Source organism: Berghia stephanieae, chromosome 7, assembly GCF_034508935.2.
Source record: "Berghia stephanieae isolate SIO BIC M18660-M18661 chromosome 7, UCSD_Bste_1.3, whole genome shotgun sequence".
In the NCBI taxonomy this organism is placed as follows: domain Eukaryota; kingdom Metazoa; phylum Mollusca; class Gastropoda; order Nudibranchia; family Aeolidiidae; genus Berghia; species Berghia stephanieae.
Genome location: NC_088366.1, coordinates 11,319,558 through 11,334,557, shown reverse-complemented (window position 1 = coordinate 11,334,557; position 15,000 = coordinate 11,319,558). Strand labels below are relative to the sequence as shown.

Sequence of the window (15,000 nt, the reverse complement as noted above, 5' to 3'; positions counted from 1 at the left end):
TATTCATGAACGTTTATAGTCAGGTTAATACAGTTCAGTGAGCATTACTCATAACGCGGATGGCAAAAAACAATAACAAAGACATGAGTGACGTCATCTTCGAACTATCTAATGGTCAAGCCAGTGAGTTTCATCGTAGCCATCGTAAACTGTGAGTACCTGGCCCGACACTGACCAAAAAATGACGTCAAAAGACAATTCTTTGTCTCCAAAGAAAAACAACTCGTGAGTTGTATTCAATAGTTCAACCAATGGAATCTCTTGTTTCCCTGAGCTCTACTCACGACAACTCACTGAACGCCGCACAAACCAAAAAAAATGACGTCAAACTAAAGTCCTTGTGGGTTCGAGTATCAGGCTAAATGTTAACGACGGCTCCAGTTTGATCCGTTAGAAACTATCTTTATTATAACAATATAAGAAAATATTACTGTCAAAATATCGAACTCATGGGTGTAAATGGTTGGGGTTCGAACGCGTGACCTTTCAATCGAGATACGTATAACATTGTTATCGCCTGCATTTTGTGTCTGGGTTATGCGAGTTATGGTCAGTTTTCTTTATTGAAAAGGGAAAAAGGAAGATAATCATAAAAAATCTGGTTCATGTCTTTAAATACAAGAGTTATGCTTCTTGCAATGTGTCAGGAAATAAAAATACTCGTAATACTATGGTTTGAATGCGATGTGAAGGGGTATTACCATAGGAATAGTAAAGAATTTTTCTAATTTAAAAATTATCTTTCTTACAATCAATTATTAAAAAAAAACACTTTGTATAGATAGTTCGAAGATGACGTCACTCAGGTCTTTGTTATTGTTTTTTTGCCAATGTTATGAGCTTCTTATCCAAGCGCATACTATCTATACAAAAGACGAACAGGGTTTTTATGTATTGTCTCAACAATCCAAATAAAATGAAACTCCATATGTGTGAAACGATTAAAAAATAATAATAATAAGTAAATAAAAAATATTATTCCCTTTATTCATCCCCAAGTGGAAATTTGTCTTTAGGGTCTATTCCAAGGGAAGACGGGAATAACCCATCATCCTCAGTGCAGCGCCGCAAATTGAGCCAGGGCGAGGTGACTTGCTCAAGGCCACACAAAAAGGTGGGTAGTCCAACCGTAGCCATCGTTAACATATAGCCTGACTCTAGTAGCCACAATGATTATAGTTTGACGTCATTTTTAGATTAGTAATAGAGCTCAAGGAAACGATTCCATTGGCTGAACCCTTGCGGATATGTGATCTAGTGGTATGACACTCGCTTTCGGATCGAAAGGTCCTGGGTTCGAGCCTCGCGCTCGGCGCATAGTTGAGTCCTTGGAAAGGACTCTTTACTCATATTCTCTCACCGTACTCAGGTGTAAAATGAGTACCTGGCCGGTAACAGCGTTGTCTTTGTCCGAAAAATTGTAATATCGCCTAACAGGCGGCATGTCCCGTCCTACATGTTAAATGTTGCTGTTGACCACGGACCCCTTGTAAAGCGCTTTGGGTACGTTAGGGGATATTGCGCTATATAAAAGCTCAATTTGATTTTTAATTTTTAATTTAACCCTTGAATTCAATTCACGGTTTATTTACTTTTGTGGCCAAAGACTTGTCTTTTGACGTCATTTTTTTGGTCAGTGTCAGACCGTGACCTTCGTAAAGTTATGGCCTGACACTGACCAAAAAATGACGTCAAAATGCCAATCTTTTGCCTCAACTATGTGCAATATCGGTGTTATATAGATAGTTCGAAGATGACGTCACTCAGGTCTTTGTTTATTTTGGGTTTTTTTGCCATTCGCGCTTATGAGTAATGCTCACTGAACTGTATTAACCAGACCATAAACGTTCATGGATACACACAGTTTTGTGTGTTGGTCCGTTATACTTCCGGATGGCAATGCTGTAAGCTTCTTCGCCAAGCGCATAACAAAGGCCTGAGTGACGTCATCTTCGAACTATCTATAGATAGTTCGAAGTTGACGTCACTCGGGTCTTTATTATTGTTTATGAGTCATTTTCACTAAACTGTAGTAACCAGACTATAAAAACGTTCAGGGTTTCACACAGTTTTGTGTGTTGGTCTGTTATACTTCCGGATGGCAATGTTGTGAGCTTCTTAGCCAAGCGCATATTATCTATTCACTGTGTTGGTTACAACTTAGGAACAGAATCTGTGATAACTGCATTCACTTACTATAGATAGAATGCGCTTGGCCAAGGAGTTCACAACATTGCCATCCGGAAGTATAACGGACGAACACACAAACTCTGTGTAACCATGAACTTTTATAGTCTGGTTAATACAGTTTAGTGAGAACAACTCACAAACGCGGATGGCAAAAACAATAACAAAGGCTTGAGTGACGTCATCTGCATACTATCTATTGGCAATGAACAGAATGGGCATGATCTATATTAACTTTCCATGTGCTCGAGGTCATTGGTCACATTGCAAAATGTGCTCAAAGCAACCTCCATGTTGAAAAGTGTTCACAGATTTGGAACTATCTAACATCACGATTGGTCATTGTTTTAAGCTTGGCACATGGATATGTTTACAACTTTCATAAACAAAGCAGCGTGTTTACATTTGTTCAGAAATCTCCAATCGTTGGACAGCAACAAATCACGTGATTGATTACTCGGTTGGACGAAAACATGAATATAGATCGCTCCCATTCCTCATAGGGCAAGCAGAAGAGCATTATCCCCTCTGAGTCTGTGGATTGTTCTATTTACAAGCTTTACATTGTAAAGGGTGTTAGTACAACAAGACGCATAACAGGTGACTGGTACTGATAGAAATGGGATTATGGTTCCATATGGCCTGCTATGGGATTTAATGAAACACTATGAAGCGCATTGGGCATGGTAAATCCGTGGAAATGCACTTAGTATTTGTTAATATTCATTTATAAAGACTCGACTTTGCCCATTGCGAGACTTGAACCCAGGACATACCGGATCGACGGCGTCTGTTATACCCCATAGGGCAACCAAGCCGCTTGTAGAAAATAGATTATTATCCTAAGTTATTCCTTGTTCGTCAATGGGAGCGATCTATAGATAGTATGCGCTTGGCTAAGAAGCTCATAACATTGCCATCCGGAAGTATAACAAACCGACACACAAAACTGTGTGTATCCATGAACGTTTATAGTCGGGTTAATACAGTTCAGTGAGCATTACTCATAAACGTGGATGGCAAAAAACAATAACAAAGACCTAAGTGACGTCATCTTCGAACTATCTAACTACCGGAATTTTGGAAATTGATATCAGAAATAAAACCAGACATAATCATAGGTACGGAAACATGGCTACATTCCGAAATAAAGGACAGTGAAATATTTCCACCAGAGACATATTTCAACGTGTTCAGGAAAGACCGAGAAGATAGGTATGGTGGGGTGCTGGTTGCAACAACAACGAACCTCTCAGTATTAAAGCTTGACATTCAAACAAAATCAGTGTCGGTGATCGTAAATATCAAAACAGAACAAGGCCTACTCACTGTGGGCGCTATGTATAGAACACCTTCAAACTCAACCATGGAACAAATGACTGAGATAACACGCTGTATTGATAGCCTAGACCCGAAAAATGTACTCTGGTTAAGCGGAGACCTGAACCTACCTGATATCAATTGGGAACAAGAAAAAAATAATCAGTTACCAATATCCTTCATTTATAAACCAAGCATTTATTAACAAATTGCAAGATTTTGGCCTGAGTCAAATAAACAAAAATCCAACAAGGGGTACAAATATCCTCGACTTATTTATCACAAATCGACCAAATTTAATTGTCAAGTGTACAACCATTCCAGGCATAAGTGACCATGACATTCTCATCACGGAAAGCACTATCAAAGCAAACAAAATCACAAAAAAATCACACCCTATTACTATTTGGAAAAAGGTAAATATCGCTGAAATGCGGACAGAAACACGTCTTTTTAGTGAAAACATAATTAATCAACATCTAGAAAGTACTGAGGATGTTTGGACTGCCATCAACGACCACCTAAACAAAATGATGACCAAACATGTACCAACGAAGAAAAGCTCAAGGAAATTTCACCAACCATGGATAAACACCACCGTCAAACGATTATCTAGACGGAAACAAAAGGCATGGAGCAGAGCGAGAAAGTCCAACTGTAAGAAAGACTGGTACAATTATGCCCGACTGAAAAAAGAAACACAAAAAGAGAGTAGAAAGGCCTATCATAATCATGTTAAGGAACTTGTTAGTGAAGACTCAAACAAAAAGCTCTGGAAATTTATAAAAAGTAGGAGGTGCGACTCGGTTGGTATAGCGGCCCTTGAGCATGATCGTGTATTATACTCTGATGCAAAGAAAAAGCAGACATACTTAATAACCAATTCTGCTCTGTTTTTGCTTCAAAAGCTCATACCAAAATTACCACTCAACAACTACAAGGCGAAGAAAACGATTCCAACACTATAGCCAAAATCAATGTGACAGTAGAGGGCGTTTCCAAACTCCTCGCCACTCTAGATCCAAAGAAAGCATGTGGCCCAGACAAAATACCATCCCGTCTCTTAAAGATATTGAGTAACGAATTTGCACCTGCCCTCACACATTTGTTCAAACTCTCTCTTGAAACGGGAGACATACCAATTGTTTGGAAGCACGCTCTTGTCCAGCCCATCTACAAGAAAGGTGATAGAAGCAGGGCTCAAAACTACCGTACAATTTCATTAACCTGCATTTGCTGCAAACTGTTGGAGCATATAGTGAGATCCTCAATAACTGAATATCTCGAAACTAACAGTATTTTTTGTGATGAACAGCACGGATTTAGGAAGCACCATTCATGTCAAACTCAACTTCTATCATTAACACATGATCTGTCAGCTGCTATTGATAAAGGTGGTCAAATTGATCTAGTACTACTGGACTTTGCCAAGGCCTTCGACAAGGTCCCTCACCATCGGTTAATCCAGAAATTGTATGACGTTGGTATCAGGAACAAAACCTTACAATGGATTGCAACTTTTCTGGACAATCGCACCCAACAAGTTCTTGTCGACGGCGAGACTTTCACTATCGGGATGGTGACATCGGGTGTACCTCAGGGCTCAGTCCTTGGGCCCGTCCTATTTTTAGTGTACATAAACGATCTTCCACGAGGTATAAGGTCAAAAGTGCGCCTCTATGCTGACGACACAGCATTATATAATCAGATAAAAACAACAGACGACTGCAAAACACTAAATGACGATCTAGCTAAATTACAAGAATGGGAAACAATAAATCAAATGGAATTTAACGTATCAAAGTGCAATGTTCTAACCATCACAAATAAGAAAGCACCTATAACATTTGAATACCAACTTCATGGTCAAAACCTGGAACATGTAAAGACAGCAAAATACCTTGGCATTGAGTTTGCTAAAAACCTCAAATGGAATGACCACATATGTCACCTGGCTTCAAAGGCAAATCAAACAAGCGCTTACATCACCCGCAATTTAAAAAGATGCCCAATCACAACTCAAACCCTTGCTTTTAAAACTATTGTTAGACCAATTTTGGAGTATGGCAGCTCAATTTGGGACCCATATACAAAGAAAAACATCGACACCTTAGAAAACATCCAAAGAAAAACAGCAAGACGCATCACAAACACATTCGATCCTTTCTCAAGTGCGTCTGAAATATCACAACGGATTGGCCTTGAACCTCTGGAAAAGAGAAGAAAGATAGATAAACTTAAATTGTTCCACAAGATCTACTACAAAAATTCGTGCCTTAAACTTCCAAACGACATCAAAGATATCGGCACAAGAAATACGAGGGGACACACAGCAAGAGTAACCATCCCAACATCAAAAACAAACGCCCACATGTATTCGTTTTTCCCTTCCACTGCCCGACTATGGAATAGCCTCCCAGCTTAAGTGGCTGAAAACGGTTGCCAACATGCCTTCACGCGATTGCTGGAGTTAACACGTGACTTTTTAATCTATGTGGTTTTAGTATTATGTGCAGAGTTTTAGCAAGTTTAAAATGTAAAACACTACAAACTGTGGAGTGATCCTCGACAATACAGGAGGTTTCCACAAGACGAAGAAGAAGAAGAAGATAGTATGCAGATGACGTCACTCAGGCCTTTGTTATTGTTTTTGCCATCCGCGTTTGTGAGTTGTTCTCACTAAACTGTATTAACAAAACTATAAAAGTTCATGGTTACACAGAGTTTGTGTGTTGGTCCGTTATACTTCCGGATGGCAATGTTGTGAACTCCTTGGCCAAGCGCATTCTATCTATATTTAAGAGCAGTTCTCACAAAATTGTATTGATGCTATGCGTTTAGTTAAAAAATCATAACATCTGCCACGCGGATAAAACATATCAATACATTAAATTATGTGTTAGCTTATACGTTTATAGATAATATGATGTTGACGTCACTCGGGTCTTTGTTATTGTTTTTTGCTGCCCACGATTATAGATAGAATGAAGTTGACGTCACTCGGGTCTTTGTTATTGTGATTTGTCATCCGCGTTTATGAGTAATTCTCAATAAACTGTATTAACCAGACTATAAACGTTTAAGATAATACATAGTTTTGTGTGTTGGTCCTTTATACTTCCGAATGGCAATGTTGTGAGCTTCTTAGAAAAGCGCATACAATCTATAGATAGTATGCGCTTGTCTAAGAAGTTCATAACATGGCCATCCGGAATTATAACGGACTAACACATAAAACCTTGTGTATCCGTTAACGTTTATAGTCCGGTTAATACAGTTCAGTGAGCATTACTCATAAACGCGGATGGCAAAAAACAATAACAAAGACCTGAGTGACGTCAACTAAGAACTATCTATATCTGGTTGGTGGATTGTTGTGAGCTTTTTGGCTACAAGCACAGCATCAATCAATGACGAAGGTTGAAGTGATTATTTATCGAATGACGATAGAACAGACGTCACTGTCAATGGATAATGGAGAATGGATAACGGTCGTCCGTTTATCCAGAAAAAATCATTACATCCGATAGCCGGATAAAACGGACCAACACACAAAATTATTTGTTATCTTGAACATTTATAGATAGTATGCAGATGACGTCACTCAGGCCTTTGTTATTGTTTTTGCCATCCGCGTTTGTGAGTTGTTCTCACTAAACTGTATTAACCAGACTATAAAAGTTCATGGTTACATAGAGTTTATGTGTTGGTCCGTTATACTTCCGGATGGCAATGTTGTGAACTCCTTAGCCAAGCGCATGCTATCTATAGATAGTATGCAGATGACATCACTCAGGCCTTTGTCATTGTTTTTGCCATCCGCGTTTGTGAGTTGTTCTCACTAAACTGTATTAACCAGACTATTAAAGTTCATGGTTACACAGAGTTTGTGTGTTGGTCCTTTATACTTCCGGATGGCAATGTTGTGAACTCCTTGGCCAAGCGCATTCTATCTATAGAAAGTGTGCGCTTGGTTAAGAAACTCACAACATTGCCATCCGGAAGTATAACGGGAAAACACACTCTGTATTACTTTGAAAGTTGATACAGTTTGGTGAGAATTACTCATAGACACAGATGGGAAAAAAAAACAACACAAAAATTAAAGACAATAACAAAGTCCTGAGTGACGTCAACTTCGTTCTATCTATAGATAGTATGCGCTTGGCTAAGAAGCTCACAACTTTGCCATCCAGAAATATAACGTCCAACAACAAAACTATGTGTGTAAACATGAACTTTTATAGTCTGGTTAATACAGTTTACTGAGAATTACTCATAAACATGGAAGGTAAAAAAAAAAAAAAACAATAACAAAGACCTGAGTGACGTCAACTCCATACTTTAAATAGATAGTTTGTGCTTGGCTAAGAAATTCACAACATTGCCACCCGTAAGTATAACGGACCAAAACACAAAACTCTGTGTAACCATGAAATTTTATCGTCTGGATAAAATAGTTAAGTGAAAATTACTCATAAACGATATGGCAAAAAATAAAAACAATAACAAAGACTTGAGTGACGTCAACTTCGTTCTATCTATAGATATAATCTGCAGACGACGTCACTCGGGCCTTTGTTATTGTTTTTGCCATCCGCGTTTGTGAGTTGTTTTCACTAAACTGTATTAACCAGACTATAAAAGTTCATGGTTACACAGAGTTTATGTGTTGGTCCGTTATACTTCCGGATGGCAATGTTGTGAACTCCTTGGCCAAGCGCATTCTGTCTATATTACGACTTTTTTTCAAGTAAGTCTGGGTACGTGTGATTTCATGCGATATGTACACGTCAGCTATTTATTTTTTGCCCCGTCAGATTACCCATTATCAACATCTGGACACAGATGATGTGTTGCTAAATGCCATCTCTTGCATCATTATAATCTATGAAAACCATCGCATCTATTCGGTAATATGGCTTGGTGGGGCTATGTGATCTAGTGGAATGACACTCGCTTTCGGATCGGAAAGGTACTGGGTTCGAGCCTCGCTCGGCGCATAGTTAGTTAAGTCCTTGAAAAGGTTCTTTACTCACATTATCTCACCGTACTCGGGTGTAAAATGAATACCTGGCCGTTAACAGCGTTGTCTCTGTAAAAAAAAAAAGAAGAAAGATTGTAATATCGCCTAACGGGCGTCTTGTATCGTTTTACATGTTACGTATTGCTGTTGGTCAGGCAGAGACCCTTTTTAAAGCGCTTTGAACACTTTTAGTAGATATTGCGCTATATAAAAGCTCAAGTATATAATACAGCTTGGAGACATACATAATACCGTGTTGAGAGGACGTGTCACGCGAGGACAAAACATCCCATAATAACTCTTACTGATGTACTCTGGACAAACAGATAATATTTTAAAATTTGGCCAGAAAACTCGCCCCTTCAAATACCAATCGATTTAAATGACTCTCATCTTGACAAAAAAAACCCTCTCAAACCCGGGACTTCGCCCGGCGAAGTCCCGGGTTTGAGAGGGTTTTTTTTTTGTTGCCAAGATGAGAGTCATTTAAATCGATCGGTATTTGAAGGGACGAGTTTTCTGGCCAAATTTTTAAATATGTCTTTTCTTCCAGAATACGGCGGTTTAGCGATGGTGTCTCATTGTGTTATGATGTCTGATTTCATTGATCTCGCATCGACCATTGTCTTTGGGGAGAGGAAAGATGTACAGACAGAGAATTCAATAACTTATTATCGGAAGCATAGTAAGGAATTGCTACAGCTGTTATTTCCCTGTCTTGAAAGTACCAGGTATGTTTTCATAATATTAATTTGATACGAAAGGGGTCGTTTAAACTCTCTCCATTATCGGCCATTTTACGGACTTTCCCCAAAACGTCACACCCAACAGATATAAAAATAGATTTATTTCACTCAAACACAAAATCTCTTAGTTCCTGCTATAGATAGTATGCAGATGACGTCACTCAGGCCTTCGTTATTGTTTTTGCCATCCGCGTTTGTGAGTTGTTTTCACTAAACTGTATTAACCAGACTATAAAAGTTCATGGTTACACAGAGTTTGTGTATTGGTCCGTTATACTTCCGGATGGCAATGTTGTGAACTCCTTGGCCTAGCGCATTCTATCTATAGATAGTTCAAAGATGAGGTCACTCAGGTCTTTTTTATTGTTTTTTTTTTTTTTGCCATCCGCGTTTGTGAGTAATGCTCACTAAACTGTATTAACCTGACTATAAACGTTCATTGATACACACAGTTTTGTGTGTTGGTCCGTTGTATTTCCGGATGGCAATGTTATGAGCTTCTTTGCCAAGCGCATACTATCTATACATATTTCTTTTTCTGCTGAACGAGCTCTTCCACATCGTGTTCTTATACTTTAACTATAGCAAATATTTTTGTTCAAATATTATGATGTACAAAAGAAATCAGAATGAGAAAAATGTTGGCTGCATCGTATAGATAGAATGCGCTTGGCCAAGGAGTTCATAACATTGCCATCCGGAAGTATAACGGACCAACACACAAACTCTGTGTAACCATGAACTTTTATAGTATGGTTAATACAGTTTAGTGAGAACAACTCACAAACGCGGATGGCAAAAACCATAACAAAGGCCTGAGTTACGCCATCTGCATACTATCTCTAGATAGTAGATAGTATGCGCTTGGCTAAGAAGCTCATAACATTGCCATCTGGAAGTATAACGGACCAACACACAAAACTGTGTGTATCCATGAACGTTTATAGTCGCGTTAATACAGTTCAGTGAGCATTACTCATAAACGCAGATGGCAAAAAAAAAACAATAACAAAGACCTGAGTGGCGTCATCTTCGAACTATCTATAAATGTGATGATTTTGCTTTGAGTGGTATGGAATGGGTTATTCTATAGATAGTATGCGCTTGGCTAAGAAGCTCATAACATCGCCATCCGGAAGTATAACGGACCAACACACAAAACTGTGTGTAACCATGAACTTTTATAGTGTGGTTGAAACAGATGAGTGAGAATCAATCACAAACGCGGATGGCAAAATACAATAACAAAGGCTTGAGTGACGTCATCTTCTTTCTATCTATATTGGTGACTCTGTTGACTGCCTTTATTCAAAAGCAAAACTTATAGAATTTTTTAATCTATCTAATAATATATTATTTAATAATATTTTCCTTTCATTCATCCCATATGTGACCCTCGGTCTCAAAACGGTATTATGTCAGGATGATTCAGACCCCAGAAAATGAATTTAGAGATAGAATGATAAGAAATTGGACCTTAGAAGTTTTTGTTAAGCAAGAAATAGTATTTATACTCCAGCATGACGTAGAGAAAGTAAAACCAAGTTTTATATTAGTGGCAATGAATTCAATTTACTTAACCGAGGGTATCCCGACATAATACCGATTTGAGACGACGGGTCACATATGGGAAATTTGTCTTTAGGGTCTATTCCAAGGAAAGACTGGAATAGCTCAGGCGTCAGCCGCAGTAGTGTGTAGCGCCGCAAATTGAGCTAGGGCGAGGTGACTTGCTCAAGGCCACACAACGAGGCGGGTAGTCGAACTCGGTACCTTTTGGGTACGAAGCAAAGACCGTACCGCTGAGCCACGCTACCACGTAGTAGTGCGGCTATTTGATCTTGTGGTATGACACTCGCTTTCGGATCGGAAGGTCCTGGGTTCGAGCCTCGAGCTCGGCGCATAATTGAGTCCTTGGAAAAGGCTCTTTACTCACATTCTCTCACCGTACTCAGGTGTAAAATAAGTACCTGGCCGTTAACAGCGTTGTCTTTGTCCGAAGAAAAATGTAATATCGCCTAACAGGCGGCATGTCCCGTCCTACATGTTAAATATTGCTGTTGACCAAGGACCCCTTGTAAAGCACTTTGAGCACATTTAGTGGTTATTGCGCTATATAAAGCTCAATTTAAAAAATACAATTAGTAGTTATAGATCGAGTTTCTTCTTGTTTATTTGTTGATTTTATATTTTTGGCATTTCTAGTTGTAACATAATCCTTTACTATATATATTTTTAAATATTTGAGCTTTTATATAGCGCAATATCCAATAAACGTGCTCAAAGCGCTTTACATGGGATCCCTAGCCAACGGCAACACTTAACATGTAGAACGAGGAATGAAGCCTGTTAGGCGTTATTTCAATTTTTTTCGGACAGAGATAACGCTGTAAACGAATGATTCATCTTAACAATGCCACTACCACATTATCTCATTCGTCAGTAGTGTTTCATTCATCCTGTTTTGTTGATAAAGGGGAACCCGAAACGTCCATTTTATATGTTTTTGTATATCTAATTGAAGATTACATTCAAGTTCACATTGTTTTTTATTGCTTCGAGCTTCGAGCAGCAATATTTACCATCTATAGGGAATGAGATTAGCGGAAGAGTCCCTTGATTGGACATCACCTTACAGAGATAACGTCAACATGGTTTAGCGCATGCGTCTCTCTCGTCCTCGCTTTCGGTGAAGTGTCTCCGGAAGCGAGGACTAGAGACGCATGCGCACAACCAACATGACGTTCTCTCTCTCTCTCTCTCTAATTGTTTTGAACTGGTGGCGGAGTTGGTGCGGAAGTGCAAAGTGGAAGGAAGGGTGGTGATAGAAAGAGCGCACAGGATGGGTAGAAGAACGAGTGACAAAAGAAGGCCTGTCATTGTCAAATTCCTTGACTTCAATGACAGGCAACGAGTCAAGCTGGGGAGAAAGCATCTACCTCCTGGACTTGGAGTAAGTGAAGACTTTCCGTCTGAGATCCGGGAGGCAAGACGCCAATTGATGGCGGATTTGAAGGCAGCCAAGAATGCCGGAAGAGACGCCTGGGTAGCATACCCAGCCAGGCTGATTGTGGACGGCAGGGAAGTGCGGACAGTGAGACCGACGACGACAACAGATCGACAATAGGAAGATGCGCCGCGGAGCCACCTTTCAAATGTATCCTTTTGTGTTTTTAATATCAATGGTAGTTTGGAAATGAAGAAAGAATGTCCTGAATTTGTTGAAAGTATTTATAAATTTGATGTAATTTTGTTAAGTGAGACGTGGACGAATGAGAGAAGTAATTTAATGTTAGATGGCTACTGTGAACCGTTCTGCAAACACCGTAAAAGAAAATCAAGGGCCAAACGGGATTCGGGTGGGTTAGTGTGTTATTTCAGGAAGCGTTTGGAAAAGGGTGTGTCAGTTGTAGATTGGGAGTATGAAGATGGTATGTGTTTTAAATTAGATAAGGAACATTTTGGATGGAATGAAAGTGTATATTTATTATTTGTCTACATGAGGCCGTATGGATCAACGCGTAGCGATTTTGACGATAATGTAAGTTGTTTTGATGAACTGTTAAATCAATTGACAAAAGTGACCGATCAGGGAGGGATTATAGTAGCAGGAGACATGAATGCAAGGACGGCGGAGAGAGAGGATTGTTTGACTGTTGACATTAGAGAGAACCAGACAGAAGAGCTTTCGGTAGAGAATGTTTTATGTGAAAGAGATTTCTTATGTAATGACATGACAGTTAGACGTTTTAATAAGGACAAAAAAGTAAATGACTATGGACTGAAATTACTCCAATTATGTTACACATGTGACCTTGCAATATTAAATGGGAGAACAGGGGAGGATAAAATGAAGGGATGCACAACGTTTGGCAATAAAAAAGGGGAGAGTACAATCGACTATGTTATTTGCAATAAGCGGGTTATAGGAAATGTGTGTGGTTTTAACGTCCATGAAACAAATGAAATGTCAGACCATAAGATAATATCGTTTACTTTGAAATTAAATAATAGTGAGCATAGACGGGAGGTAAGTGACGGTTTAGATGGGGTTATGTTGACAAAGTGGAAAGAGGATAAGAAGGAGAATTACGTTACATTATTAAATACAGAAGTGTGTCATAATAAGGTGAGCAATCTAATATATTTGGTACAAACTAACACAGATCCAGAGGTATTAGAGGGTAATATAGTCGAGTTAACAGATATTTTAACAGAAGCAGGGATAGATCATGTAGTTAGGATAGAGGGGAGGGGATAAACAAAGGAAAGGGAGAAGAAAGAAAGCACCATGGTATAACGAAGCTTGTCAGATCCAACGCAAAGTATTCACTGAACGAGCACATAAGTTTATAGAGACGGGGACAGGGAAAACAGGACATTGATGTGTAAGGAAAGGAATAAATACAGGAAGGTATGTAGGATTAACAAAAGAAATTACAGTCGCAAAAAAGCGCAACATTTATTGGATTTAAGTAAGCATGAACCCCAGAACTTTTGGAAGGAAATAAAAAGAAATTCAGTATCACGAAGAGAGCTGCCAGATATAAACTTCTACGACCATTTTAAAACTTTAGCAAATAAAGAATCAGGGGTTGGGGAGATGGGTAGGGCGGAGATTGCAGAGGTAGAAAAGGATGTGGGAAGGAATATTATAGATATAGACATTTTAGATAAGCCAATCGAGATGGGGGAACTACACAAAGCAATTAAGGCTCTTAAACGCGGCAAAGCTACTGGAGTGGATAATATGTTAAATGAATTTATAATTAATGCAACTTCAGAAATCAAATTACTGATTTTATCAATTTTCAATAAGATACTGGAATTGGAATATTTCCCCTTGATATGGAGTCAGGGTAGAATTGTGCCGATTTTTAAAAAGGGAGATGAAAGAGATGTGAACAATTATAGAGGGATAACAATAATGAGTTGTATAGGATAGGAAAACTGTTTACAAGAGTGATGAATGAAAGACTAAATGTATGGGTGGAGGGAGAGAATGTGTTAAACGAGGTTCAATATGGATTTAGAAAGGGAAGGAGCACAGCAGATTGCCATTTTATTCTACATGGAATTATCGAGATATTGCTATCTAAAGGGAAGAAGCTACATTGTGCGTTTATCGACTATGAAAAAGCATATGACCTTATTGACAGATCCGCATTATTTACAAAATTGATTAAATCCGGTGTGAGCTCGAAATTTGTCAAGCTATTTAGAAACATGTATTCAAAGGTTGAGCTGGCCACAGGAGGTAAAGGTCAACAACAATTTTTTAAATCAAACAGCGGATTATTACAGGGTGAAAGCACTTCGCCACTTTTGTTTTCGCTGTTTGTTAATGATCTTGAAAGTAAATTAAGTGAAGATTTCATAGGATTACAAATACAGGATATTACAATTAAATTGCTCATGTTTGCAGACGATATGGCAATAATCAGTGAAACAAAAGAGGGTTTGCAGAACGGTTTAGACTCTTTACAAGAATATTGTATGCAATGGGGAATAAAGGTAAATATCAGTAAAACAAAATCGTAGTATTTAAAAAGGGAGGGAAAACTGGGCAACAAGACAAATGGTCATATCAGGGTAAAAGTATTGAAGTAATCTCGTCATTCAAGTATCTAGGCTGTCATTTTAGCGCATCGGGATCTCTTACAAAATGTACACAAGAAGTAACAAACTCAGCCAGAAGAGCACTATTTTCACTTAGAAAGT

General features: G+C 38.8%; 2 protein-coding genes across 2 annotated transcripts in view; both read left to right on the top strand.

The window, feature by feature from the left end:
• Window positions 1–9,136: 9,136 nt before the first annotated feature.
• LOC144976145 (trypsin-2-like) overlaps window positions 9,137–15,000 on the top strand; it is a 19,297-nt gene continuing 13,433 nt past the window's right edge. The window contains exon 1 of the mRNA XM_078920327.1: window positions 9,137–9,264. The gene's annotated coding sequence lies outside the window, so the exon portion shown is untranslated. The remainder of the gene's footprint in view (window positions 9,265–15,000) is intronic.
• The window catches only part of LOC144976680 (uncharacterized), a 1,213-nt gene continuing 1,036 nt past the window's right edge, over window positions 14,824–15,000 (top strand). The window contains exon 1 of the mRNA XM_078921018.1: window positions 14,824–15,000. This exon is cut by the window's right edge and continues 1,036 nt beyond it. The gene's annotated coding sequence lies outside the window, so the exon portion shown is untranslated.